At 44.1% G+C, this 27,909-nt stretch overlaps 1 protein-coding gene and 1 pseudogene across 1 annotated transcript in view; one reads left to right on the top strand and one right to left on the bottom strand.

Moving 5' to 3' along the window:
- cplx2b (complexin 2b) overlaps positions 1-27,909 on the top strand; it is a 122,487-nt gene that overhangs the window by 31,100 nt on the left and 63,478 nt on the right. The window lies entirely within an intron of this gene.
- LOC129456605 (uncharacterized) lies at positions 21,083-22,001 on the bottom strand (annotated as a pseudogene).

The following is a 27,909-nucleotide window of genomic DNA, read 5'->3' as shown; positions in this document are numbered from 1 at the left end:
ATGAATTGAAAAGAAATTGGCACTTGGCACTTTGACTTGCATGTCTATGAATCATATCTACTCCTAGGTTTTTCATCCGAATTACATCAAACTCCACATACAGCATGTACACATGATTATTGTCAATAATCATCCACGTTTTGGGGATATTCTTTCTGGTTTATGCACAGCACACTGTCAAAATATGACTGCTTTCCTGCATATTTGATTACCTCTCACAGACACATGGATCAGCCTAAAAAGCTCAAATTCTAATCACTGATGCGGATTAAAACTGTGAATAGAGAAACATAATAAACATGTGGCCAGTGACCTCCGTAGCGCCCCCTACTGTACAGGTAAAAAACTCAACTTTGTCCGATTGGCATGAAAGTTGGTGAGATCATTGTGGACCTCAAAAGAGGCAAAAAAGTCCATTACACCATATCTGTATTGTGCACGAGGTTGCCAGTTCAATGCTGTGGACCTCCATTATAATGTGTGGGTCACACATATTTCTATAGAAACTGTGTGAAAGGGGGCGGGTTGCGGCCGTGGGGTGGCCAGGCGGGGAAAATGGTGCGTGAAGGCGGTGGCCGGCCCCGGGCGGTCGCGTGGGGGGGCGGTCGCGCGGGGGGCGAGGGCCATCATCGCCGCTTGCGGCTTTAATTGGCCCTCGCCACTCACGAAGTGATGGCGAGGGGCATTGTTCTTCCTGGGTTTCTTCTTCTTATTATTGGCCCTCGCCACTCACGAAGTGATGGCGAGGGGCATTGTTCTTCCTGGGTTTCTTCTTCTTATTATTATTTTTTTTCCCCCCCTGGGATCGCAATTTTCACCCCCTGAACGTCAACGAAAAGTCTCACATGGGGGTATCAAATCGACCGGCTTGGCAAAAAATTCAAGAAAATATGCATCACGAAAATGACCCACACACACTGGCTCGACAGCGTCACCTAGAAAATTCAAAATTTTAAAATGAATTGGGAGCCGACACGCATTTTTCGCCCTAGCTTGACGAAATTCACACCAGTGATAGAGCTCATGGAGACAAGCAAAAAAGCCAATCATAGTGCGGCCCTAGGACGGACAGGAAGTCGGCTATATTGAATCGAATATTCGCCAAATTTTTCGTTGCGTGTTTTCAAAACGCTACTAGTCTCAGGTTTTTGGTCCAAATGAGCTCAGATTTGACATGCCGCATCCAGACACATGGGTTTTCAAAAGTTATCCACGTTTTCTCCAAAATCCACACGGTTCGCCTGTACGCCGCCACCGAAATACGCCTTCGTTTCCTGTTTTTTCGATGTCCTCTCACGACCACAGGCATTGCCCTACAGAGCTCACATTCACATCACATATGCGAGATTGGGGCATGAATGGAATGCAATATTAATTTTAATCAAAATGAACACTATAGCGCCCCCTACCATAGGGGTGAAACGCAAACATTATCGGATTCCTACGAAATTCGGGGAATAAATTGGGGGCATGACGTGGACCAAAAAATAATATTACGGGCATAGGCCATTTTTCACACTTGACCACCAGGGGCGCAAAGACTCACATGCATTGGTCTACACAGCTCAAATTCACATCACACGTGTGATATGAGGGTATTAATAGATTGCACTATTAATTGTTATCTAAATGAACACTATAGCGCCCTCTACAGTATTGGTAAAATACACAACTTTGTCCGATTGGCATGAAACTTAGGGAGATAATTGGGGGCATTAAAAGAGTCAAAAAAGTAAATTACACCATACCTGTATTATGTACGTGGTTGCCGGTGCAAAGCCACAGACCCCTCTCATATAGAGTCAGAGCCACACAGCTCAGGGCCACACTGCATATTAACATTGTTCTTCGTTTTTCCGCCAAAACAATTGCATTTTTCACCCCTTGAACATTCACGAAAAGTCTCACATGGGGGTATAGGATCGACCGGCTCGGCAAAAAATTTCATAAAATATGTGTCGCCAAAATGTCCCATGCCCCCTGACTCGACGGCGCCACCTAAAATTTCACCCCTATGGGAGAGGAGCCTGGTTTATTTTGGAAAACACACACAAAAATCAGAACAGTGATAGAGAATGGGGGGACAAGCATAAATATGAATTGAAGCACTGCTGTATGACACACAGGAAGTCGGCCATTTTGGATCAAAAATTTGCCACTTCATTCGCAGCGTGTTTTCAAAACGCTACTAGTCTCAGGTTTTTGGTCCAAATGAGCTCAGATTTCACATGCCACATCCAGACACATGGGTTTTCAGAAGTTATCCACGTTTTCTCCGAATTCCACACGGTTCGCCCGTACGCCGCCACCGAAATACGCCTTCGTTTCCTGTTTTTTCGATGTCCTCTCACGACCACAGGCATTGCCCTACAGAGCTAACATTCACATCACATATGTGAGATTGGGTCTTGAATGGAATGCAATATTAATTTTAATCAAAATGAACACTATAGCGCCCCCTACCATAGAGGTGAATCTCCAACATTATCGGATTCCTTTGAAATTCGGGGAATAAATCGGTGGCATCAGAAGAAACAAAAAATGACATTATGGCCATGAGTCATTTTCCACGTTTGGCCACCAGGGGCACGAATACTCAAAAAAAAAAAAAAAACATAAAAAAATTTCTTACACGCACATACATGGTTCTAGACAGCTGAAATTCTCATCACAAATGTGATATCAGGGTATTAATAGAATGCACTATTAATTGTTATCTAAATGAACACTATAGCGCCCCCTACAGTATTTGTAAAATACTTAACTTTGTCCGATTGGCATGAAACTTGGGGAGATAATTGTGGGCATTAAAAGGGGCAAAAAAGTCAATTACACCATACCTGTATTATGTACGCGGTTGCCGGTTCAACGCCTTGCACAGCCATTGTAATGTGTTAGTCACACATATTTATATAGAAACTGTGTGAAGGGGGGCGGATTGCGGCCGTGGGGTGGCCGGGCGGGGAAAATGGTGCGTGGGGGCAGTGGCTGGCCCCGGGCGGTCGGGCAGGGGACCGGTCGCGCGGGGGGCGAGGGCTATCATCGCCGCTTGCGGCTTTAATTGGCCCTCGCCACTCACGAAGTGATGGCGAGGGGCATTGTTCTTCCTGGGTTTCTTCTTCTTATTATTGGCCCTCGCCACTCACGAAGTGATGGCGAGGGGCATTGTTCTTCCTGGGTTTCTTCTTCTTATTATTATTATTATTATTTTTTTTCCCCCCCTGGGATCGCAATTTTCACCCCCTGAACGTCAACGAAAAGTCTCACATGGGGGTATCAAATCGACCGGCTTGGCAAAAAATTCAAGAAAATATGCATCACGAAAATGACCCACACACACTGGCTCGACAGCGCCACCTAGAAAATTCAAAATTTTAAAATGAATTGGGAGCCGACACGCATTTTTCGCCCTAGCTTGACGAAATTCACACCAGTGATAGAGCTCATGGAGACAAGCAAAAAAGCCAATCATAGTGCGGCCCTAGGACGGACAGGAAGTCGGCTATATTGAATCGAAAATTCGCCAAATTTTTCGCAGCGTGTTTTCAAAACGCTACTAGTCTCAGGTTTTTGGTCCAAATGAGCTCAGATTTCACATGCCACATCCAGACACATGGGTTTTCAAAAGTTATCCACGTTTTCTCCAAATTCCACACGGTTCGCCCGTACGCCGCCACCGAAATACGCCTTCGTTTCCTGTTTTTTCGATGTCCTCTCACGACCACAGGCATTGCCCTACAGAGCTCACATTCACATCACATATGCGAGATTGGGCCTTGAATGGAATGCAATATTAATTTTAATCAAAATGAACACTATAGCGCCCCCTACCATAGGGGTGAAACGCAAACATTATCGGATTCCTACGAAATTTGGGAAAAAAATTGGGGGCATGACGTGGACCAAAAAATAATATTACGGGCATAGGTCATTTTTCACACTTGGCCACCAGGGGCGCAAAGACTCCAAAAAAAATCATTTAAAAATGCCTGACACGCACATGCATTGGTCTACACAGCTCAAATTCACATCACACGTGTGATATGAGGGTATTAATAAAATGGATTATTAATTGTAATAAAAATGAACACTATAGCGCCCCCTACCATAGGGGTGAAACGCCAACATTATCGGATTCCTACGAAATTCGGGGAATAAATCAGTGGCATCACAAGAAACAAAAAATTACATTATGGCCTTGACTCATTTTCCACGGTTGGCCACCAGGGGCGCAAATACTAAAAAAAAAATCATAAAAAAATTTCTGACACGCACATGCATTGGTCTACACAGCTCAAATTCACATCACACGTGTGATGTGATGGTATTAATAGAATGGATTATTAATTGTAATAAAAATGAACACTATAGCGCCCCCTACCATAGGGGTGAAACGCCAACATTATCGGATTCCTACGAAATTCGAGGAATAAATCAATGGCATCAGAAGAAACAAAAAATTACATTATGGCCATGAGTCATTTTCCACGGTTGGCCACCAGGGGCGCAAATACTAAAAAAAATCATTAAAAAATTTCTTACACGCACATGCATGGTTCTAGACAGCTGAAATTCTCATCACACATGTGATATCAGGGTATTAATAGAATGCACTATTAATTGTTATGTAAATGAACACTATAGCGCCCCCTACAGTATTGGTAAAATACACAACTTTGTCCGATTGGCATGAAACTTGGGGAGATAATTGGGGGCATTAAAAGGGTCAAAAAAGTCAATTACACCATACCTGTATTATGTACGTGGTTGCCGGTGCAAAGCCACAGACCCCTCTCATATAGAGTCAGGGCCACACAGCTCAGGGCCACACTGCATATTAACATTGTTCTTCGTTTTTCTGCCAAAACAATCGCATTTTTCACCCCTTGAACATTCACGAAAACTCTCACATGGGGGTATAGAATCGACCGGCTCTGCGAAAAATTTAATAAAATTGGTGTCGGCAAAATGTCCCATGCCCCCTGACTCGACGGCGCCACCTAAAATTTCACCCCTATGGGAGAGGAGCCTGGTTTATTTTGGAAAACACACACAAAAAGCAGAACAGTGATAGAGAATGAGGGGACAAGCATAAAAATGAATTGAAGCACTGCTCTATGACAGACAGGAAGTCGGCTATATTGAATCGAAAATTCGCCAAATTTTTCGCAGCGTGTTTTCAAAACGCTACTAGTCTCAGGTTTTTGGTCCAAATGAGCTCAGATTTCACATGCCACATCCAGACACATGGGTTTTCAAAAGTTATCCACGTTTTCTCCAAATTCCACACGGTTCGCCCGTACGCCGCCACCGAAATATGCCTTCGTTTCCTGTTTTTTCGATGTCCTCTCACGACCACAGGCATTGCCCTACAGAGCTCACATTCACATCACATATGCGAGATTGTGGCATGAGTGGAATGCAATATTAATTTTAATCAAAATGAACACTATAGCGCCCCCTACCATAGGGGTGAAACGCAAACATTATCGGATTCCTATAAAATTTGGGGAATAAATTGGGGGCATGACATGGAGAAAAAAATTATATTATGGGCATAGGTCTTTTTACTCCCTTGGCCACCAGGGGCGCAAAGACTCCAAAAAAAATCATTGAAAAATGTCTGACACGCACATGCATTGGTCTACACAGCTCAAATTCACATCACACGTGTGATATGAGGGTATTAATAAAATGGATTATTAATTGTAATAAAAATGAACACTATAGCGCCCCCTACCATAGGGGTGAAACGCAAACATTATCGGATTCCTACGAAAATCGGGAAATAAATTGGGGGCATGACGTGGACCAAAAAATAATATTACGGGCATAGGTCATTTTTCACACTTGGCCACCAGGGGCGCAAAGACTCCAAAAAAAAATAATTTAAAAATATCTGACACGCACATGCATTGGTCTACACAGCTCAAATTCACATCACACGTGTGATATGAGGGTATTAACAGAATGGATTATTAATTGTAATAAAAATGAACACTATAGCGCCCCCTATCGTAGGGGTGAAACGCCAACATTATCGGATTCCTTTGAAACTCGGGAAATAAATCAGTGGAATCAGAAGAAACAAAAAATTACATTATGGCCATGAGTCATTTTCGACGGTTGGCCACCAGGGGCGCAAACACTACAAAAAAAAACATTTAAAAATTTCTGACACGCACATGCATTGGTCTACACAGCTGAAATTCACATCACACGTGTGATGTGAGGGTATTAATAGAATGCACTATTAATTGTTATCTAAATGAACACTATAGCGCCCCCTACAGTATTGGTAAAAATACACAACTTTGTCCGATTGGCATGAAACTTGGGGAGATAATTGTGGGCATTAAAAGGGTCAAAAAAGTCAATTACACTATATCTGTATTATGTACGTGGTTGCCGGTACAAAGCCACAGACCCCTCTCATATAGAGTCAGAGCCACACAGCCCAGGGCCACACTGCATATTAACATTGTTCTTCGTTTTTCCGCCAAAACAATCGCATTTTTCACCCCCTGAACATTCACGAAAAGTCTCACATGGGGGTATAGAATCGACCGGCTCTGCGAAAAATTTCATAAAATTGGTGTCGGCAAAATGTCCCATACCCCCTGACTCGACAGCGCCACCTAAAATTTCACCCCTATGGGAGAGGAGCCTGGTTTATTTTGGAAAACACACACAAAAATCAGAACAGTGATAGAGAATGAGGGGACAAGCATAAAAATGAATTGAAGCACTGCTCTATGACAGACAGGAAGTCGGCCATTTTGGATAAAAAATTCTCCACTTCATTCGCAGCGTGTTTTCAAAACGCTACTAGTCTCAGGTTTTTGGTCCAAATGAGCTCAGATTTCACATGCCACATCCAGACACATGGGTTTTCAGAAGTTATCCACGTTTTCTCCGAATTCCACACAGTTCGCCCGTACGCCGCCACCGAAATACGCCATGTTTCCTGTTTTTTCAATGTCCTCTCACGACCACAGGCATTGCCCTACAGAGCTCACATTCACATCACATATGCGAGATTGGGGCATGAATGGAATGCAATATTAATTTTAATCAAAATGAACACTATAGCGCCCCCTACCATAGAGGTGAAATGCCAACATTATCCAATTCCTATGAAATTTGGGGCATCAATTCATGGTCTCAGAAGAAACAAAAAATTACATTAGGGCCATGGGTTATTTTCCACTGTTGGCCACCAGGGGCGCAATGAATAGAAAAGAAATTGGCACTTGGCACTTTGACTTGCATGTCTATGAATTATATCTACTCCTAGGTTTTTCATCCGAATTACATCAAACTCCACATACAGCATGTACATATGTCGATTGTCAATAATCATCCACGTTTTGGGGATATTCTTTATGGTTCATGAGTAGGATGCCCTCAAAATATGACTTCGTCATTGGATTTAAATTCCTCCACGACTTTTCCTTAAGTGCAAATGAAACCTATCTAGTCCTAGGTTTTTCATCCAAATTTCCTCAAACTCCACATACAGCATGTACACATGATTATTGTCAATAATCATCCACGTTTTGGGGATATTCTTTCTGGTTTATGCACAGCACACTGTCAAAATATGACTGCTTTCCTGCATATTTGATTCCCTCTCACAGACACGTGGATCAGACTAAAAAGCTCAAATTCTAATCACTGATGCGGATTAAAACTGTGAATAGAGAACCATTATAAACATGTGGCCAGTGACCTCCATAGCGCCCCCTACTGTACAGGTAAAAAACTCAACTTTGTCCGATTGGAATGAAAGTTGGTGATATCATTGTGGACCTCAAAAGAGGCAAAAAAGTCCATTACACCATACCTGTATTGTGCACGAGGTTGCCGGTTCAACGCCGTGGACCTCCATTATAATGTGTTGGTCACACATATTTATATAGAAACTGTGTGAAGGGGGGCAGATTGCAGCCGTGGGGTGGGCAGGCGGGGAAAATGGTGCGTGGGGGCGGTGGCCGGCCCCGGGCGGTCGCATGGGGGGGCGGTCGCGCGGGGGGCGAGGGCCATCATCGCCGCTTGCGGCTTTAATTATTTTTTTTCTCCCCCTGGGATCGCAATTTTCACCCCCTGAACGTCAACGAAAAGTCTCACATGGGGGTATCAAATCGACCGGCTTGGCAAAAAATTCAAGAAAATATGCATCACGAAAATGACCCACACACACTGGCTCGACAGCACCACCTAGAAAATTCAAAATTTTAAAATGAATTGGGAGCCGACACGCATTTTTCGCCCTAGCTTGACGAAATTCACACCAGTGATAGAGCTCATGGAGACAAGCAAAAAAGCCAATCATAGTGCGGCCCTAGGACGGACAGGAAGTCGGCTATATTTTTCGTTGTGTATTTTCAAAACCCTACTAGTCTCAGGTTTTTGGTCCAAATGAGCTCAGATTTCACATGCCGCATCCAGACACATGGGTTTTCAAAAGTTATCCACGTTTTCTCCAAATTCCACACGGTTCGCCCGTACGCCGCCACCGAAATACGCCTTTGTTTCCTGTTTTTTCGATGTCCTCTCACGACCACAGGCATTGCCCTACAGAGCTCACATTCACATCACATATGTGTGATTGGGGCATGAATGGGACGCAATATTAATTTTAATCAAAATGAACACTATAGCGCCCCCTACCATAGGGTTGAAACGCAAACATTATCGGATTCCTACGAAATTCGGGGAATAAATTGGGGGCATGATGTGGACCAAAAAATAATATTACGGGCATAGGTCATTTTTCACACTTGGCCACCAGGGGCGCAAAGACTCCAAAAAAAATAATTTAAAAATGTCTGACACGCACATGCATTGGTCTACACAGCTCAAATTCACGTCACACGTGTGATGTGAGGGTATTAATAAAATGGATTATTAATTGTAATCAAAATGAACACTATAGCGCCCCCTATCATAGGGGTGAAACGCCGATATTATCGGATTCCTACGAAATTCGGGGAATAAATCAGTGGCATCAGAAGAAACAAAAAATTACATTATGGCCATGAGTAATTTTCCACGGTTGGCCACCAGGGGCGCAAATACTAAAAAAAAAATCATAAAAAAATTTCTGACACGCACATGCATTGGTCTACACAGCTCAAATTCACATCACACGTGTGATGTGAGGGTATTAATAGAATGCACTATTAATTGTTATCTAAATGAACACTATAGCGCCCCCTACAGTATTGGTAAAATACACAACTTTGTCCGATTGGCATGAAACTTGGGGAGATAATTGTGAGCATTAAAAGGGTCAAAAAAGTCCATTACACCATACCTGTATTATGTACGTGGTTGCCGGTGCAAAGCCACAGACCCCTCTCATATAGAGTCAGGGCCACACAGCTCAGGGCCACACTGCATATTAACATTGTTCTTCGTTTTTCCGCCAAAACAATCGCATTTTTCACCCCCTGAACATTCACGAAAAGTCTCACATGGGGGTATAGAATCGACCGGCTCGGCAAAAAATGTCATAAAATTGGTGTCGGGAAAATGTCCCATGCCCCCTGACTCGACGGCGCCACCTAAAAATTCATCCCTATGGGAGAGGAGCCTGGTTTATTTTGGAAAACACACACAAAAAGCAGAACAGTGATAGAGAATGGGGGGACAAGCATAAATATGAATTGAAGCACTGCTCTATGACAGACAGGAAGTCGGCCATTTTGGATAAAAAATTTGCCACTTCATTCGCAGCGTGTTTTCAAAATGCTACTAGTCTCAGGTTTTTGGTCCAAATGAGCTCAGATTTCACATGCCACATCCAGACACATGGGTTTTCAGAAGTTATCCACGTTTTCTCCGAATTCCACACGGTTCGCCCGTACGCCGCCACCGAAATACGCCTTTGTTTCCTGTTTTTTCGATGTCCTCTCACGACCACAGGCGTTGCCCTACAGAGCTCACATTCACATCACATATGCAAGATTGGGGCATGAATGGAATGTAATATTAATTTTAATCAAAATGAACACTATAGCGCCCCCTACCATAGGGGTGAAACGCCAACATTATCGGATTCCTTCGAAATTCGGATAATAAATCGGTGGCATCAGATGAAACAAAAAATTACATTATGGCTATGAGCAATTTTCCACGGTCTGCCACCAGGGGCGCAAATACTAAAAAAATAATAATAAAAAAATTTCTGACACGCACATGCATTGGTCTACACAGCTCAAATTCACATCACACATGTGATATGAGGGTATTAACAGAATGGATTATTAATTGTAATCAAAATGAACACTATAGCGCCCCCTACCATAGGGGTGAATCGCCAACATTATCGGATTCCTTTGAAATTCGGGGAATAAATCGGTGGCATCAGAAGAAACAAAAAATTACATTATGGCCATGAGTCATTTTCCACGTTTGGCCACCAGGGGCGCGAATACTCAAAAAAAAAAAAAACATTAAAAAATTTCTTACACGCACATACGTGGTTCTAGACAGCTGAAATTGTCATCACAAATGTGATATCAGGGTATTAATAGAATGCACTATTAATTGTTATCTAAATGAACACTATAGCGCCCCCTACAGTATTGGTAAAATACTCAACTTTGTCCAATTGGCATGAAACTTGGGGAGATAATTGTGGGCATTAAAAGGGGCAAAAAAGTCAATTACACCATACCTGTATTATGTACGCGGTTGCCGGTTCAACGCCTTGCACAGCCATTGTAATGTGTTAGTCACACATATTTATATAGAAACTGTGTGAAGGGGGGCGGATTGCGGCCGTGGGGTGGCCGGGCGGGGAAAATGGTGCGTGGGGGCAGTGGCTGGCCCCGGGCGGTCGCAATGGGGGGCGGTCGCACGGGGGGCGAGGGCCATCATCGCCGCTTTAATTTTATTTAGTTCTGTTTTAGTAATGGTTTAGTCCTGGGCTAGTCCTGATTTAGTCTTTTTTTAGCCCTTCAGTCCTGGTTTAGTCTTTCTTTAACCCTGTTTTAGACATGGCTTAATCCTAGTTTAGTCCTTCTTTGTCCTTTTTTAGTCCTATTTTAGTCCTGTTTTAGTCCTGGTTTAGTCCTGGTTTAGTCATGATTTAGTCTTGGTTTAGTCCTGTTTTGGTCTTGGTTTAGTCCTGTTTTAATCCTTCTTTAGTCCTAGTTGAGTCCTGGTTTAGTCCTGGTTCAGTTCTGTTTTAGTCATGGTTTAGTCTTTGTTTAGTCCTGGTTTAGTCTCATTTTATCCCTTCATCAGTCCTGGTTTAGACTTCTTTAACACATGTTTTAGTGCTGTTTTAACCCTTCTTGAGTCCTGGTTGAATTCTGTTTCATTCAGTTTTGGTTGAGTGAGATTTGAGGAGGAGCAGAGGGTTTTTAGGGTCAGATTTGGTCATGTTTAAACTGCCGGAGCGAGACTGAGGGAAAGACAGGCCAGTAAAAGATACACAGACAGAATACAGAAGGACTTCAAAATGTGGAATATAAAAGTCAGGTGAGGAAATGTCTGCCACTAAAGACACCAAAGGCTGTAAAGCAAAGAAAACTCTGCAGAATTGCAAGTTATTTTTATTTTTTTATCTGAAACTAATAAAAAGTCAGAAATATGATGCTTTTTCTGGTATAGTTATAATCTATATTATTCTATATTGTGTGTTCTGAAATACATGTGATTCTTGCATTAGCTTAGCAGTTCATATTTCAGTCTTTCTGAATTTTTTTGTGCTCTGTGAACTGAGAGATTTTTGGAGGTTATGTTTTTTATCCACAAACCTGACTCTTACACAACCTGAAGGAGGGCCTCCTCCTGCTTGTGCTGTTCCTTCTATAACGGATAGGCCTGTCACAATAATGACTATATCGACTTATCGTTCAATATATGAGAGTAGAAACAATATTTCTTTGGGGTAATTTTTTTTTATCATATGTGCACTTTCTTTACACCACTGGGAGATTTTTGGTTTGGTCTTGGCTATATATCAAGATTTTAAATAGTAAAAAGTTTAATTAATAACTTCTATTACTCATTAAAGTTGCAAACCAAGTACTTGAGTATTCTGCTGTTTATTTATTGCCGCTCATGACTTTTTAACAATATTGTAAATTTAGATAATAATAGATAATAGAAATAATAATAATAATAAATAGATAATTAGATAATAGTTTTTGTGGATTAAATCTGCTCTCAGTTTATCATGTCGGTCGCATCAGTTAGCTTCAATATTATGATTTATTGTCTATATTTACTTCAACAATATATAGGGCTTCAGAGTTTGTTACTGTGACAGGTCTAAATATGGAATAAAACTAATATCCATGGCGAATGTTCTAAAGTATGGTTTTAAATTACTATTTCCAGGAGATCATGCAGGTGACAGTGATGAAAGTTGTGTGATGTTGTTTTGTGCAGAAATAGTATCTTATACCATGAGTACACATTAAAAATGTTCTTTTTAAATAGCTTTTATTAAAGAAGATATTCTGATCTCCAAAGTTACATATGCAGTATTATCCATTTTAAATACATCCCCCTAATTGCACATTGTATATTTGAAAACACACCAGTATCATTTACTTTCATAAACCACAATAGGAGACATATCGGTTTGGTCCTCCTTGTGTTTAAAACTGTCATGTTTTTCTCTGGAGCATAACCTGATTACCCCCTGCGCCTGCATCTGGTCTCCTCCCAGATGCAGGCGCATGCCACATGCTGCTGATAACGAGGGGTCAAAGGTCGTGTTTCTCCCGCGGCGGTCAATAATGGAACACAACAAAAACATCACGACTGCTGCTCTGCTGTGACATAGATTGCTCTTTTGGGGAAAGACTTTGGTTTAGAATTTAACACACTGAGCCAAAGAATAATACATCACTGTAGGTAACAAGATAGGAGTCTGTAGGAGTCTTGCCAGGTTTCAGATGACATCATGACATTATATAGGTCAATAATATTTAAAGCCATAGTGTGTAACCAAAAAATAGACTTGTGTCCTTACACAAGGACACAAGTTTTGCATCTCCACAAACCTGACTCATATTCGGCCCTGTCCTGCATGTTACTATGGCTATGTTGTTCCTTTGGCTATGATCTTCCACAGTATTGCATAAAATAAATGGTCACATTTTTGTATAGCCCTTTTTCATCTTCAAGGCACACAAAGTGCTTTACATCAAAGAACCTCATTCACACACACATTCGTACACCAGTGTATGCAGACACTTTGGATCAGAGGATGACCACTGTATTACTTGAGCTACTGCCGCCCCACGAAACCTATTTATCTCCATCAAGAATGTTACGAAGTATGGTTTTAACTTATTTCCGTGGAATCATGCAGGTGCTGTGCCACTTCCAGAAAGTTACATACTGTGCTTTCATTATGGGGGTAGCTATAATAAATATTGTTAAAATGCAGCTTTGTGTTACAATACAGTGAGTTCTTGGGTCTAGTCACTGATAGAAATGATCAGGTTTAACGTCTTATTTCAAAGTGAATACATTGCACTTAATAGGAAAACCTGGCTTTTGCCTCCATCTGAGAATATGACATCATCATATTCTAAAATCTGAAAACCACCAGTAAGGGGTGCAGTCTTAGTTTAGACCTGGTTTAATCCTAGTTTAGATTTACTGTATATAGTCCTGTTATAGGTTTGGTTTTGATTTAGTGGTACTAGGAAGGAGAAAATATTTTCTTAGATGAGTTTCTTACCTATTTACATGTCCAGAATGATATTTTATACAAAGTGATATCAGTCATGTCTCAAACCAGAACTAAACACGGCTGTCCAATCAGATTTATTTATTTCAGTGACTCATGTGAAGCGAAGGATGTCATTGGTCACCTATCATTTTGAACAAAATCACATTTCTCAGTATGAATGCATGTTTTTCAAGCAATAATCTTAAACACAAATCATACACCATAAATATAAATACACACATTTTCTGACAGAAGGAAGTGAAATCCAATTGACTTTAACCCTTTAAACACTTCCACACTTTGGCTGGTTTTAAAGGTCGTGTTATGCAAAAGTGGTGACACATGAATCTTCAACCAAACAAAATAGCTTTTAATCAATGTGCTTATTCTGATATGGATTTATACAGAAGTAAATCAATTTAGACAATCTCTACCACCTCATATTTCATTAGTAATCATTTTATCCTTTTAATTTTGGCTTTTACCCTCTTGAGTCCTATTTTAGTCCAGATGTAAACCTAGTTCATACGTAGTTAACTATGGTGGTCATGATTGATTCTGGTTTTGACCTGTTATAGTCCTGCTTTGTTAAGTTCTTGTTTAATCCTGATTTAGACCAGTTCTACACTATGGCTCATTATAGGTGGTATTGGTGTTTTTTTATGTAGCACCTCAGAGGGTTAACTACAGGGGAATATCAGGTAAGTGTATGCAACACTCTTCTATGGACCAGTGAATTTCGGTTAGGTACGACTACTGGAGCAATTGTTGGAAGAACCTGAGTTATAAGAACCACAGACCAGAGAAATATGTTTAAATTGCCGGCTTTCTTATTGAACAGTTTGTAAAAAGTAATATACATGGACAGACATTTACATTAAACAATTAATCTCAAAACTCATTTTCACTTTAAACCTTTCTTTTGATTTAAAGATTTTCTTTCAGTTTTAAGTTTCTAAATCAGATGCAACTTTTTTAAGTTAGTTAGTTCTAGTTTAAGTTATCTCATATGTATTTTATTGTTGTTGAGTTAACTCTTTAATTTAAATAATCTTTAGTTCTATTCAAAGTTACCTTTTAAGTTTGTTTTGTTGTTTACAACCATACAAGAATAACCATAATTGTAAAATACCCTTTTACAACCGTTCGTTATCATCAATCAAATAAAAAGGTAAAATTGTATAAAACTAAAATGAATTCAGCAAAAGGCGGAATCACTCTGTGTTGCACTGTCGTAACCGGTGGGATTGGGTGGACCAAAGACGTGCAGACTCGAGGCAGATTTACAGTGTTTATTTACAAAATGGTGAAATTCAAACACAATAATTAATCCAGCGGGGGACAGGAGCGGAGTGCGCGGTACGGCGCCGGAGCGAGGTGCAGAGTGCAGGGTGAGGTCCAGGGGCATAGTGTGCAGGAGACAAGGTGAAACAGTACCATACCAGGTCGGGGAAGCCAGGCGGGAGCGTAGCCGGGAGTGCGGGAGCTGGAGCAGTGCAGGAGACAGGATGTGGACACGCGGAGAGTCTGGCCCCGCATGTCTGGTCTGAGATGGTCCTGGGAACAGGGTGTAGGTGAGCAGACGATCTGGCCCCGAGTGTCTGGAGCAAGTCCCTCTTATCCACCACAGCAGGTGGTGGTGATTGCGCTAATGGAAGGCAGGTGCGCGCGGGAGGAGCAGAGAGCTCCGCCCAGCTCCATGTTCAGGCAGGTGAGGGAGGGGGAAGAACACACAGGGAGACAAAACAGGCATCATGACAGTACCCCCCCCCCCCCCTAAGGGCCACCTCCTGGTGGCCCAACAGACTGATACGGGTGGGAGGAGGGGGACCGGAGAGAGGGAAAAATGTCACTCGTACGGGCCGGCTGAATTTGGGGAAGAAGGTAGACTGTCCAGTGGAGCAAAAACAGTCCAGGCGAAGGGCGGAAGACACAACGAGGTCCCTGGATGGAAAGCCGTGTCCAGCGGAGCTGCAAGGGTCCCACCAAGGGGCAGAGGACACGAGGAGGTCCCTGGACAGAAAACGGTGTCCAGCGGAGCTACAACGGTCCTGACTTGGGGCAGAGGACACGAGGAGGTCCCTGGAAGGAAGACGGTGTCCAGCGGAGCTACAGCGGTCCTGACGAGGGGCAGAGGACACGAGGAGGTCCCTGGACGGAAGACGGTGTCCAGCGGAGCTACAGCGGTCCTGACGAGGGGCAGAGGACACGAGGAGGTCCCTGGATGGAGAACGGTGTCCAGCAGAGCTGCAACAGTCCTGATGAGGGGCAGAGGACATGAGGAGGTACCCGGACGGAAGACGGTGTCCAGCGGAGCTACCATGGCTCTGACAAGGAGAGACAGGTTGGGAGTGGACCGGTCGGGACAGGACAGCAAGCGGGGCACAGGCCCGTGAGCAGGAGACAGACAGGTGAGCAGGGTAGGCAGGTCGCGTTGTCCAATGAATTCTCCGTGGTGGGAGAATGCCGGGCGGAGCGAGGAATCCGGTCCCGAGTCCGCTTGGTCCATATTGGCCAGATCGTTCTGTCGTAACCAGTGGGATTGGGTGGACCAAAGACGTGCAGACTCGGGGCAGATTTACAGTGTTTATTTACAAAATGGTGAAATTCAGTTCAAACACAATAATTAATCCAGTGGGAGACAGGAGCCAGAGTCCAGGGCAGGATCCAGGAGCAGAGCGCGCGATACGGCGCCGGAGCGAGGTGCAGAGTGCAGGGCGAGGTCCAGGGGCATAGTGTGCAGGAGACAAGGTGAAACAGTACCATACCAGGTCGGGGAAGCCAGGCGGGGCGGAGCCGGGAGTGTGGGAGCTGGAGCAGTGCAGGAGACAGGATCTGGACATGCGGAGAGTCTGGCCCCACATGTCTGGTCTGAGATGGTAATGGGAACAGGGTGTAGGTGAGCAGATGATCTGGCCCAGAGTGTCTGGAGCAAGTCCCTCTTATCCACTGCAGCAGGTGGTGGTGATTGCGCTAATGGAAGGCAGGTGCGCGCGGGAGCAGAGATCTCCGCCCAGCTCCATGTTCAGGCAGGTGACGGAGGGGGAAGAACACACAGGGAGACAAAACAGGCATCATGACATGCACAGAATAAAGTCTCTTTCTCCTATCTATTAATCCAGTGTCCTTTGCGCAGGAGTTTGGGTAAATCCTACCAGTTATGATGAAAACTATGTAGTGTCCAGTAGAAAGCACATGGGCCGTGTCCCAATTTGCCAAACTGGCCTTAGAATCACCATTCAAAGTGTGCGTCGAAGGGCAGTTACGTAATTTCCGGCGCTACAAGGGCTGTCCCATTTCAACACACCCTACTGAATGCGCCCAACAAAACTGCCCTTCCCTTTCCACCCTTTCCATGGAGATCGTATGTAACCGAAGCGTGCATCCGTGCACACTTCACGCACTTCTATATCCCATCATGCACCGCGACTACGCAAAAAAGAGAAGAAAATGGAGTCCGCTGCGCAATACACATTCAAATGTTCATACTGGTTTACCTCATCTACAACAGTGCGACATGGAACTGTTAAATCTGAATAAAGATATGTACAGGCCGTGTGTTTGATGATTAAAAACGAGGGGAGTTACATGGAATAAAGGAATGTGCAGGTATTGCTAGACAATATGAAGACATTATTATCATTAGAAATTATTATTGCAATAAGAATAATGTAAGAATGTTTGTTTCTATTGTAAGCGTCAAAGACCAAGAGACTGAAACATAAAGTCAGAAGAGTTTAATGAGTTCCACACAGGTAATGTGAACAATGAAGCAACGGACAAGCAAACGGCAAAGGACAGAAGAAAGTCCTGAGACATGCACAAAATCTTCATGAGTTCCGGTACATTCCATAGGTCTGCGCCCCTCGTGGGCACGTGTCATTTACCTTTGTGTTAGTAAATCAAGATACTAGATTGATGTAGCGATGCACTGCTAGAAAATACGAACTGGCACAGCATAGAAGGGAAACAGTGCCCTCTACTGTTATTAAAGTGGTGTAGCCACTGGCCAAAATACCGAATCGTTAAACTGCAATATCCCACTTTATGTACAACTAATAAGTGTTCCCTGGTTTATAGACTATGAATGTAAAAATGATACTATTACCTCTGTCTCTGTTATTACGTTTTCACAAGATATATTTTGTTGTTGTATTTTGTTTGTTATGAAGTAGCTACAAATGAGAAAAAATCACCTTGAACGTTATATTTGCCTATTGATATTCAATCTAAACAGAAAGAAACGGCTGTGACGACGACATCTTGACTTTTCTTCTATTAAATAATAAATAATAAAAAATAAAGCACGTAATGTACGTATCGTACGCTCAAAGACAGCGGTGGAAGTGCAGTCCGTGGTGTGGGCCTGTCCCACTTCAGCAAGATGGCGGCTACACTGAGGAGGACACATTCTCGTCTGGAACCTTCAAACTATACTTTGAGGAGTACTTCAAAGGGCGCCTTCAAAAGGTGCATTTGGCGAATTGGGACACGGCCATGGTTCCTGGCGCATGCACAGTTCAGAAGGTCCGTGGGAGGCTCGGCATCTTGTTTCACACACGTGGTTCTCAAAGTTGGTATTTAGCTGGATTCTTTCAAACCATAGTTTAAAAGCCAAGTCCCGTTCATCACAAAACTCAAACAGTTTCCACACAGGGACAGGTTGAAAAACAAAAATACTCTCTTCTCAAGTTTTTAGTTTAGAAATATCACTTTTATCAACTTTAGACTTGTTTTTGGCTCTCCTTCCCTCCTTTCTGCAGCAGCTCTGCGTGTGCTGTCTGCGTATCTCCCTCGTCTAGCCTAGGAAAAACCCAAAACAATTCGGTTGGTTCCTGCTAGTCACGTGGTTCACACGCTACGTGAATTTCAAAATAAAAGTCTAAAGACAAATTAATTCAAATTTCTTTTACCTTTTAACATACGTCTGCATAAAATAAAATATTTTAGGCTTTTTAAATTAATTGTAACCATATCACATATTTATTGACTTTTTATCAAAGTCATTTATTTCTGTTTTTTACAACAAGCTTTTACTTTTTATCACTACGTTAACCTGGGTTACATATATCTCAATGCTTAGTACTTGTTTAGTCCTGGTTAAGTCCTGCTTTATACTTGATAGTATCGTACTTGTAAGGTCGTGATTAAGTCCTGTTTTAATACTGGTTTAGTCCCACTTTTAGTCCTGCTTTAGTCTTGTTTTTGTCCTGTTTTAGTCCCTGCTTAGACCATGTTTTATAGTTGATAGTATGATCATTTTGTACTTATTAAGTTCTGATTTAGTCCTGGTTTAGTCACATTTTTGTCCTGCTTTAATCCCAGTTTAGTCCCAGTTTTGTCCTGGTTTAGTCCTGGTTTAGTCCCTGTTTTAGTCCCTGTTTTATACCGGATAGTATCATTGTTTCGTACTTGTTAAATCCTAAGGCCTGTTTTAGTTCTATTTTAGTCCTGCTTTAGTCCTAGTTTAGATCTGGTTTAGTCCTGTTTTGGTCCTGTTTTAATCTTGTTTTAGTTCTAGTTCACTGCTGGTTTTGTCCTAGTTCATTTCTGGTTTAGTCCTGATTTAATCCTATTTTAATCATGTTTTAGTGATGTTTTAGTCCCGGTTTAGATCTGGTTTAGTTCTGGTTTAGTTCTGGTTTAGTCCTGTTTCATTCAGTGCTGGTGAAATGCATTTAATAGTGTAGAGCTGATCTTTGCCCCCATACCCCTACTCACCTACTTCCCAGCATGCACCTGACCTGTCTCTCAGCCCTGTGCCCCTGACACAGTAATGCCTCACTCAGGCTGCACCCAGTCCATCTGCGACTCCTGTGTCAGACAGCTTTAGTTGCGGTGTGATACACACAAAAACTGGAGCCTCAGCTCTGCTGCTGTGGCCACCGCCTTTGAAGCTGGGAAGAGGGAAAAGACTTGTGGTTCACTTATATTTTGGACTATACGAAATACTTGTGGTCACCAGACTGGAGCTGCATCGGTATTCAACCACAAAGACATGATCATTGTCAGTGGAATGGACTTTACGCCATTTAAGTATGGTCACATACAGTATACCAGGAAGTTAAATGCCATGACTATACCTCTCTACCAATGACTATACCTCTCTTACCCTAGTAGCTGCTTGTAGCTGTGGTTGTAAGGTCTGTGGTGCTTGTCGTAGTGGCAACCCCCAGACTCGGTAGTGAACACCAGAAGTAAGGGATGCTGTCAGGCTGAAGAAGGAGTTCTATCGAGCCTTGTTGGCTCATGGGACTCCTGAGGCAGCTGATGAGTACTGGCGGGCCAAGTGTGCTGCAGCTTGCGCGGTTGCCAAGGCAAAAACACAGGGTTGAGAGGAGTCCGAGGAGGCCATGGAGGAGGACTATTCAAATAAATTCCTCAGGAGGGGGAAGCAGTGCTTCACCAACACTGTTTACAGTGCGGATGGAGAGCTGCTGACCTTGACTGGGGATGTTGTCACATGGTGGAAGGAATACTTTGAGGATCTCCTCAATCCCGCTGTCACACCTTCTGAGGAGAAAGCAGAGACTGGGGACCCGGAGGCGGACTCATCTATCACCCTGGCTGAAGTCACCGAGGTGGTTGGCAAGTTCCTCGATGGCAAGGCTCTGGGGGTGAATGAGATCCGTCCCGAGTACCTTAAGTCCTCGGATGTTGTGGGGCTGTCTTGGCTGACACGTCTCTGCAACATTGCGTGGCAGTCGGGGACAGTACCGCTGGATTGGCAGACCGGGGTGGTGGTCCTTCTGTATAAGAAGGGAGACTGGAGGATGTGTTCCAACTACAAGGGAATCACAATCTTCAGCCTTCTCAGTAAGGTTTATTCCAGGGTACTGGAGACTTATTTTCTTTTTTACTTCTTTTCCCCTCTCTTTTGTCTCCTGAATAGTTCCACAGTGAAATGCCATGTCTTCATCAGATGCTGCCTGTCTTGGAGCTGTTTTGTTTATCCCACTCTCTGATGTATGCTAACCACCTGCGTTATGCTAATTCATTCACATCTCGTCATTGTGAGTTTGATTGACTTTGTAGGGTGAAATGCTTCATTTAAATGTCTCACAGGGAATGAGTCTGAAAGAATGATGCTCATGTTACAGTGAAAACTACTATAAAAATTATACAACTATTATCACTACAATTGCTTCTACTATTACTACTACTGCTACTGCTTTTACTACAATTGCTATTGCTACTACTAACAACTACTGCTGCTACTACTACCCCTGCTACTATTACTACTACTACTGACTTAAGGCAAGGCAAGGCAAGTTTATTTGTATAGCACAATTCGTACACAAGGTAATTCAAAGTGCTTTACAGAATAAGAAAGACATTAAAATCACACAAATCAAAACATAAATAATCACAAATAATCATCATAAAATTAACATTAAAAGAGAAGAGTGCAGAATAAAAACCTTTCAGTCATATGCACAGCTAAACAGAACCGTTTTGAGCCTGGATTTAAACATTGTCAAAGCAGAGGCCTGTCTCACATCTTCAGGAAGACTGTTCCAAGTTTTAGCTGCATAAAACTTAAACACTGATTCCCCATGTTTAGTCCTGACTCTGGGCACCAGCAGGAGGCCGGTCCTTGAAGTCCTCAGTGTGCGAGATGGTTCATATGGCACTAACATGTCGGAGATATACTTTGGACCTAGGCCATGGAGAGACTTATACACAAGCAGAGCTGCTTTAAAGTCCATTCTTTGAGCTACAGGAAGCCAGTGCAGAGACCTGAGCACAGGACTTATGTGCTCATACTTCCTGGTTCTAGTCAGGACCCGAGCAGCAGCGTTCTGGATGTACTGCAGCTGTGTTAAGGCTCGTTTGGAGAGGCCAGTGAGCAGGCCGTTACAGTAGTTTAACCTACTGGAGACAAATGCATGGATAAGTCTCTCTAAGTCAGGCTTTGACAGTATACCTTTGATTTTTGCAATGTTTTTCAGGTGGTAAAAAGCTGCAGATGTTATTGATTTGATGTGGCTGTTAAAGTTCAAGTCAGAGTCCATTGTTACCCCTAGATTTCTAGCCTGATTTGAAGATTTTAGAGAGAGAGACTGGAGGTGACTGCTGACACTTTCTCTTTTCTGTGGGCCAAAGATGATGACTTCAGTCTTGTCTGAGTTTAGTAGAAGAAAGTTGTTTTGCATCCACACACTGATCTGTTGGATGCAGTGGCAGAGTGAATCCACTGGTCACCTGCTGCCAGTGAGATATAGATCTGAGTGTCATCTGCATAGTTGTGGTAAGACACATTATTGCTGCGTATTAACTGGCCTAATGGCAGCATGTAGAGATTGAACAGCAGGGGTCCCGGGATTGAACCCTGGGGCACCCCACAGGTCAGGGAAATTTTATCTGATATACATTTTCCAATTTCAACAAAGTACTCCCTGTTTTCTAAATAGGACTTGAACCAGTTTAGTCCCGTACCAGAGATACCCACCCAGTCCCCTAGTCTCTGTAAGAGGATCCCATGATCCACAGTGTCAAAGGCAGCACTCAGATCTAACAGGATCAAGACTGAGACTTTGCCTGCATCAGTGTTCAGGCGGATGTCATTTGTCACCTTGATAAGAGCAGTCTCAGTGCTGTGGTGGGGTCTAAAACCTGATTGGAAGACATCAAAGGAGTTGTTCATTTCGAGGAAGTTAATAAGCTGTTGGTAAACAACCTTTTCAAGGACTTTGCCTAAATGCGGCAGATTTGAGATCGGTCGATAATTGTTCAATATTGTGGCATCAAGACTGCTCCTCTTTAGAAGAGGCTTGACAACCGCAGTTTTCAAAGCGCTTGGGAATGTTCCAGATTGAAGTGACATATTAACTATGTGAGTGAGTGATGATAGCAAACTGTTGAGCACAGACTTTAGAAATTTAGTGGGTAACACATCGAGTTAGCATGTAGATGAACTCAGACTGGTGACAATCTCTTGGACAGTTTTGTCAGTTACAGGTGCAAAGTGAGTCAGCTCTAAGTGTCTAGGTGGGTGCAGGGTAGTTATTTGCGTTGTGGAATTTATGGCATTTTTAATGCCCTGAACCTTGTCATTAAAGAATACTGCAAATTCATTGCACTTAGATATGGAAACTAGTTCTAACGGCAGTGGAGCTGGGGGGTTTGTTAATCTGTTTACCGTTGCAAAAAGGACACGAGAGTTGTTACTACAACTTCCAATAATGTCAGAAAAATACTTTTGCCTCGTTCTACATAAACTGGTTGTACATGTGCATCTTTTCTCTGTAAATTTCATAATGAATCTAGAGCTTTGACTTGCGCCATTCCCGCTCGGCTCTCCGGCACTCCCTTTTCTGTGCCCTGAACCCTAACCCGAGTCATCATTCCTCCATGGTGCTTTCTGCTTATCTTTAACCATTTTAACCTTCATCGGGGCAATGGTGTCCAGAACATTCAAAACACTCGAAGTTACAGAGTTCAACAAATCATCAACATCAGAACATAAGATATTTTCGAAGTGTATCATTTCCATGAACAGTGCACCTGTTTTATCATTTATGTGTCTCCTTCAAACAACTGCAGGACCAGCCGCTGGTTTGGGAATAACAGACAGGTCAAAGAAGACATAGAAATGATCAGACAGAGCAACATCCACCACATTGACATTTTAAATATTTACTTTTGTAATGAGCAGGTCCAGAGTGTGTCCTCTGTTGTGGGTGGGCTCACTGACATGCTGAGTCAGACTAAAGGTTTCAAGGACAGAACTGAGCTCTTTAGCGTTTCTGTCAAACACATTATCCACATGTACATTAAAATCACCTGTAATGACTAAACCATCAAAGTCTGTGCATACGACTGAAAGCATCTCAGTAAAATCATCAACAAAACTCAGACAGTGTTGGGGAGGTTTGTATATGACTAAGTAGAGTATGGAGGGGGATTGTTTTAACTCCATTCTGAATGAAACATATTCATAAGATGAAAACACTCCAAATGACAATCTGTTAGTAACTAAATTATCTCTAAAAAATGCACACACACCTCCACCCTTTTTGTTTACTTGTGTTTCAGATTCAAATTTGAAGTTGGGTGGAGTTGATTCCACTAGAATTGCATTACCTGTGTTTTTGTCGAGCCATGTTTCTGTTAAAAACATAAAGTCAAGACTTAAAGAAGAAATAAAATCATTAATTAAAAAGGACTTGTTACATAAAGATCTGACATTGAGCGCAGCAAGTTTCAGATTAGTTTCAGTAGGACTGGATGTTATCATCTTACAGGAAATGTGAACTAAATGTCTCTGATTGGACAGTCTAACTGTCCCTCTGTTAATCAGTCTACGTGGTGTAACTGTAGATATAGCTCCATCACAGGGCCTCAGCATGATATTATCTTTATCATGACTGTACGTCCTGAGACAGCAGAGGTCCTGTGTGTCCTAACTCTTGTTGATAACAGAGCTCTGAGAGAAGCAGGGAAGGGCGAGCTGGGGGGAGTTTGGGTGAGGGACCAGGTGAGAGCAGGGGGGAGTTTGGGTGAGGGTGAGGGACCAGGTGAAGGCCGAGGAGGCCGAGCAGGGGGGAGTTTGGGTGAAAGACAAGGAGGGATAGGTGTTCCCTCAGCATAGTTGATGCCAGAACTCTCGATCGCTCTATATTAGGTGTGAGGGGAGCCATCTTAATTCCTGATCTGATGAGACTTTCTAGATGGTCGGGAAGGGCCATAGGTGAAGGTGGGGAGGAAAAGGAGAGTGAGGAGTCCCTAGAGGGAGTAGATTTAGCAAAGGGGACCCAGGGCTGGTCTGTGGGCAGGGGAGGTGATGTGGGTGCTGCTGCGACTGAAACCTCTGCTGGGGCCGTCACAGACAGGTTCAAGGCCTGTGATGTGGGCCCTGAGGGAAGTGATGCTGGAGATGCACCCTTCACTTTTGAAGGTGGTGGTGATGCTGATTTGTTCTCTTGGGGAGGTGGTGGTGGTGCTGAATCCTTCGCTGGGGGAGATGGTTGTGCTGCTGGTGGTGACTCCTTCGCTGGGGGAGGTGGTGGTTGTAGTTGTGGTGCTGCTGGTGGTGCTGAAACATAGGCTCGGTCTCTGGTTGGTGCAGCAGGAATGCTTCTCTCATTCCTCTTTTCTCTCACTGGCCCAGGACCCTGTCCAGGCAGGTTTCTCAGAGCGTGGAGGAGATTATCCGTCAACACTCTTACTCCACCTCTGCTCAGGTGCGGGCCATTTCCCTTGAAGAGGTCCCGTCGTTTCCAGAATAGATCAAAGTTCTCAATGTAGTGCAGTCCTTTGGCTGCACATTCATTGAACAGCCATATGTTCAGCTGAAGCAGCCCGGTAAATTTGTTCATCTTCCTTCTGTCTATGCTAGGAAGAGGTCCAGTGATGAAAGTCTTAACCTCCACTTTATCAAACTCCTCAAATAATTCAATGAAATGCTTTTTCAAGCTTTCAGTCTGATTCATTCCGGTGTCAACTGCACCCACGTGCACAATCACCTGTTTAGCTCCTTGGTGTGTTGACAAAACTTTTGGGAGGAGTTTTGTAATCTCAGAGACAGTTTGACTGGGGTATGAGCAAGTTTGGATTCCCCTGTGAGTCACATCTCTGATAACACCGTCTCCTAGCAGCAGCATATCTCTGACCTTGACATTTGGCACAGACCGCCTGTCTGCCGCCGCTCTTTTGCCAACTTCATTGCTCTGGTTTTGCGGCAAAAATCCATTTTCCGTTTGTATATTAACATCAACATCAGTCTGTGACAGTGGTAAAAATCTGTTTGTAAGCTGTATTTTGGGTGATGCAACTATATTAGCATTGCCTCTTATCACTTGTCGCGTTGGCTTGAAATTCTTGTCTTTACAAAGTTTTGGAAAAGACACCGTATCACTCAGGTTTAAGTTGAAAGTAGCAGTTTTTTCACTTTCTTCTCTGGAAGTAACTCTAGGCTGCTTACCACTGGAGGTCACAGGGAGCGTTCGGTGAAGTCCTTTTTCAGATTCTAAAACAAATATCCGTGCTTGTAGCTCAAGAATTTGTTGTTGATAGTTCCAACAGCGTTCACAGAAAGAATTCCTTTTATTTCTTCCCGCAGACATGTTGGTGGCTCGTCAAAAATTTTGTTAAAAAATGTAAAAATGGTTTAAAAATCTTGGTTTACTTAAGAGAAAATCATAACTAAACAAATCTCCCAGCAATGGAAGAGGTCCATCCATCCATTTTCTTCCACTTATCCGGAGCCGGGTCGTGGGGGCAGCTGTCTAAACAGGGACTCCCAAACTTCCCTCACCCCAGACACGTCCTCCAGCTCCTCCGGTGGGATCCCAAGGCATTCCCAGGCCAGCCGAGAGACATAGTCCCTCCAGTGTGTCCTGGGTCTTCCCCGGGGCCTCCTCCCGGTGGGACATGCCCAGAACACCTCCCTAGGGAGGCGTCCAGGAGGCATCCTGAGCAGATGCCCGAGCCACCTCAGCTGGTTCCTCTCAACGTGTAGGAGCAGCGGCTCTACTCCGAGCTCCTCCTGTGTGACTGAGCTCCTCACCCTATCCCAAAGGGTGCGCCTAGCCACTCTGCGGAGGAAACCCATTTCGGCCGCTTGTATCCGCGATCTTGTCCTTTCGGTCATTACCCAGAGCTCATGACCATAGGTGAGGGTAGGAACATAGATTGACCGGTAAATCGAGAGCTTCGCCTTCCGGCTCAGCTCCTTCTTCACCACAATGGACTGATACAGCCAGGGCATCACTGCAGACGCTGCACCGATCCGCCTGTCAATCTCACGCTCCATCCTTCCCTCACTCGTGAACAAGACCCCGAGATACTTGAACTACTCCACTTGGGGCAGTGACTCACCACCCACCCGGAGAGGGCACGCCACCTTTTTCCGTCCTGGCTCGATGAAGCCATCAGGACAACATCCTGAGATGAGATCCTGTGGTTCCCGAACCAGACCCCCTCCGGCTCCTGGCTGGGCCTAGAAATTCTGTCCATAAATATAATGAACAGAATCGGTGACAAAGGGCAGCCCTGGTGGAGTCCTACATGCACCGGGAACAGGTCTGACTTACTGTCGGCAATGCGAACACAGCTCCTGCTCCGGTCATACAGGGACCAGACAGCCCTTAGCAAAGGGCCCCGGACCCCATACTCCTAGAGCACCCCCCAAAGGACACCACAAGGGACACGGTCAAATGCCTTCTCCAAATCCACAAAACACATGTGGACTGGTTGGGCATACTCCCATGAACCCTCAAGGACCCGAAGGAGAGTATAGAGCTCGTCCAGTGTTCCACAACCGGGATGAAAACCACACTGCTCCTCCTGAATCCGAGTTTCGACTATCGGTCGGATTCTCCTCTCCAGTACCCTGGAGTAGACCTTACCAGGAAGGCTGAGGAGTGTGATTCCCCTGTAATTGGAACACACCCTCCGGTCCCCCTTCTTATACAGAGGGACCACCACCCTGATCTGCCATTCCACAGGTACTGTCCCCGACCGCCACGCGATGTTGCAGAGACGTGTCAGCCAAGACAGTCCCATAACATCCAGAGACTTGAGGTACTCGGGACGGATCTCGTCCTACCCCGGAGCCTTGCCACCGAGGAGCTTGCTAACCACCTCGGTGACTTCAGCCAGGGTGATGGATGAGTCCGCCTCCGGGTCCCCAGTCTCTGCTTCCTCCTCGGAAGACATGACGGGGGATTGAGGAGATCCTCAAAGTATTCCTTCCACCTCCCGACAACATCCTCAGTCGAGGTCAGCAGCTCTCTACCCGCACTGTAAACAGTGTTGGTGAAGCACTGCTTCCCCCTCCTGAGGCGTCTGATGGTTTGCCAGAATTTCTTTGGGGCCATTCGATAGTCCTCCTCCATGGCCTCCCCAAACTCCTCCCAACCCCGAGTTTTTGCCTCTGCAACCACACGAGCCACGGCACGCTTGGCCCGCCTGTACTCATCGGCTGCCTCAGGAGTCCCACGAGCTAACAAGGCTCGATAGGACTCCTTCTTCATCTTGAGGGCATTCCTTACTTCCGGTGTCCACCACCGCACAGACCTTACGACCACAGCTACGAGCGGCTGCATCGACAATAGAGGTGGAGAACATGACCCACTCGGAGTCCATGTCTCCAACCTCCCCCGGGATCAGGGAGAAGCTCTCCCGGAGGTGTGAGTTGAAGACCCCTCTGACAGAAGGCTCTGCCAGGCGTTCCCAAAAGACCCTTACAATACGCTTGG

The sequence above is a fragment of the Periophthalmus magnuspinnatus genome, chromosome 10 (assembly GCF_009829125.3).
Source record: "Periophthalmus magnuspinnatus isolate fPerMag1 chromosome 10, fPerMag1.2.pri, whole genome shotgun sequence".
NCBI classification, from domain to species: Eukaryota; Metazoa; Chordata; class Actinopteri; order Gobiiformes; family Gobiidae; genus Periophthalmus; species Periophthalmus magnuspinnatus.
The sequence above is the reverse complement of the archived record's forward strand: the minus strand, read 5'-3'. Positions and strand labels throughout refer to the sequence as shown.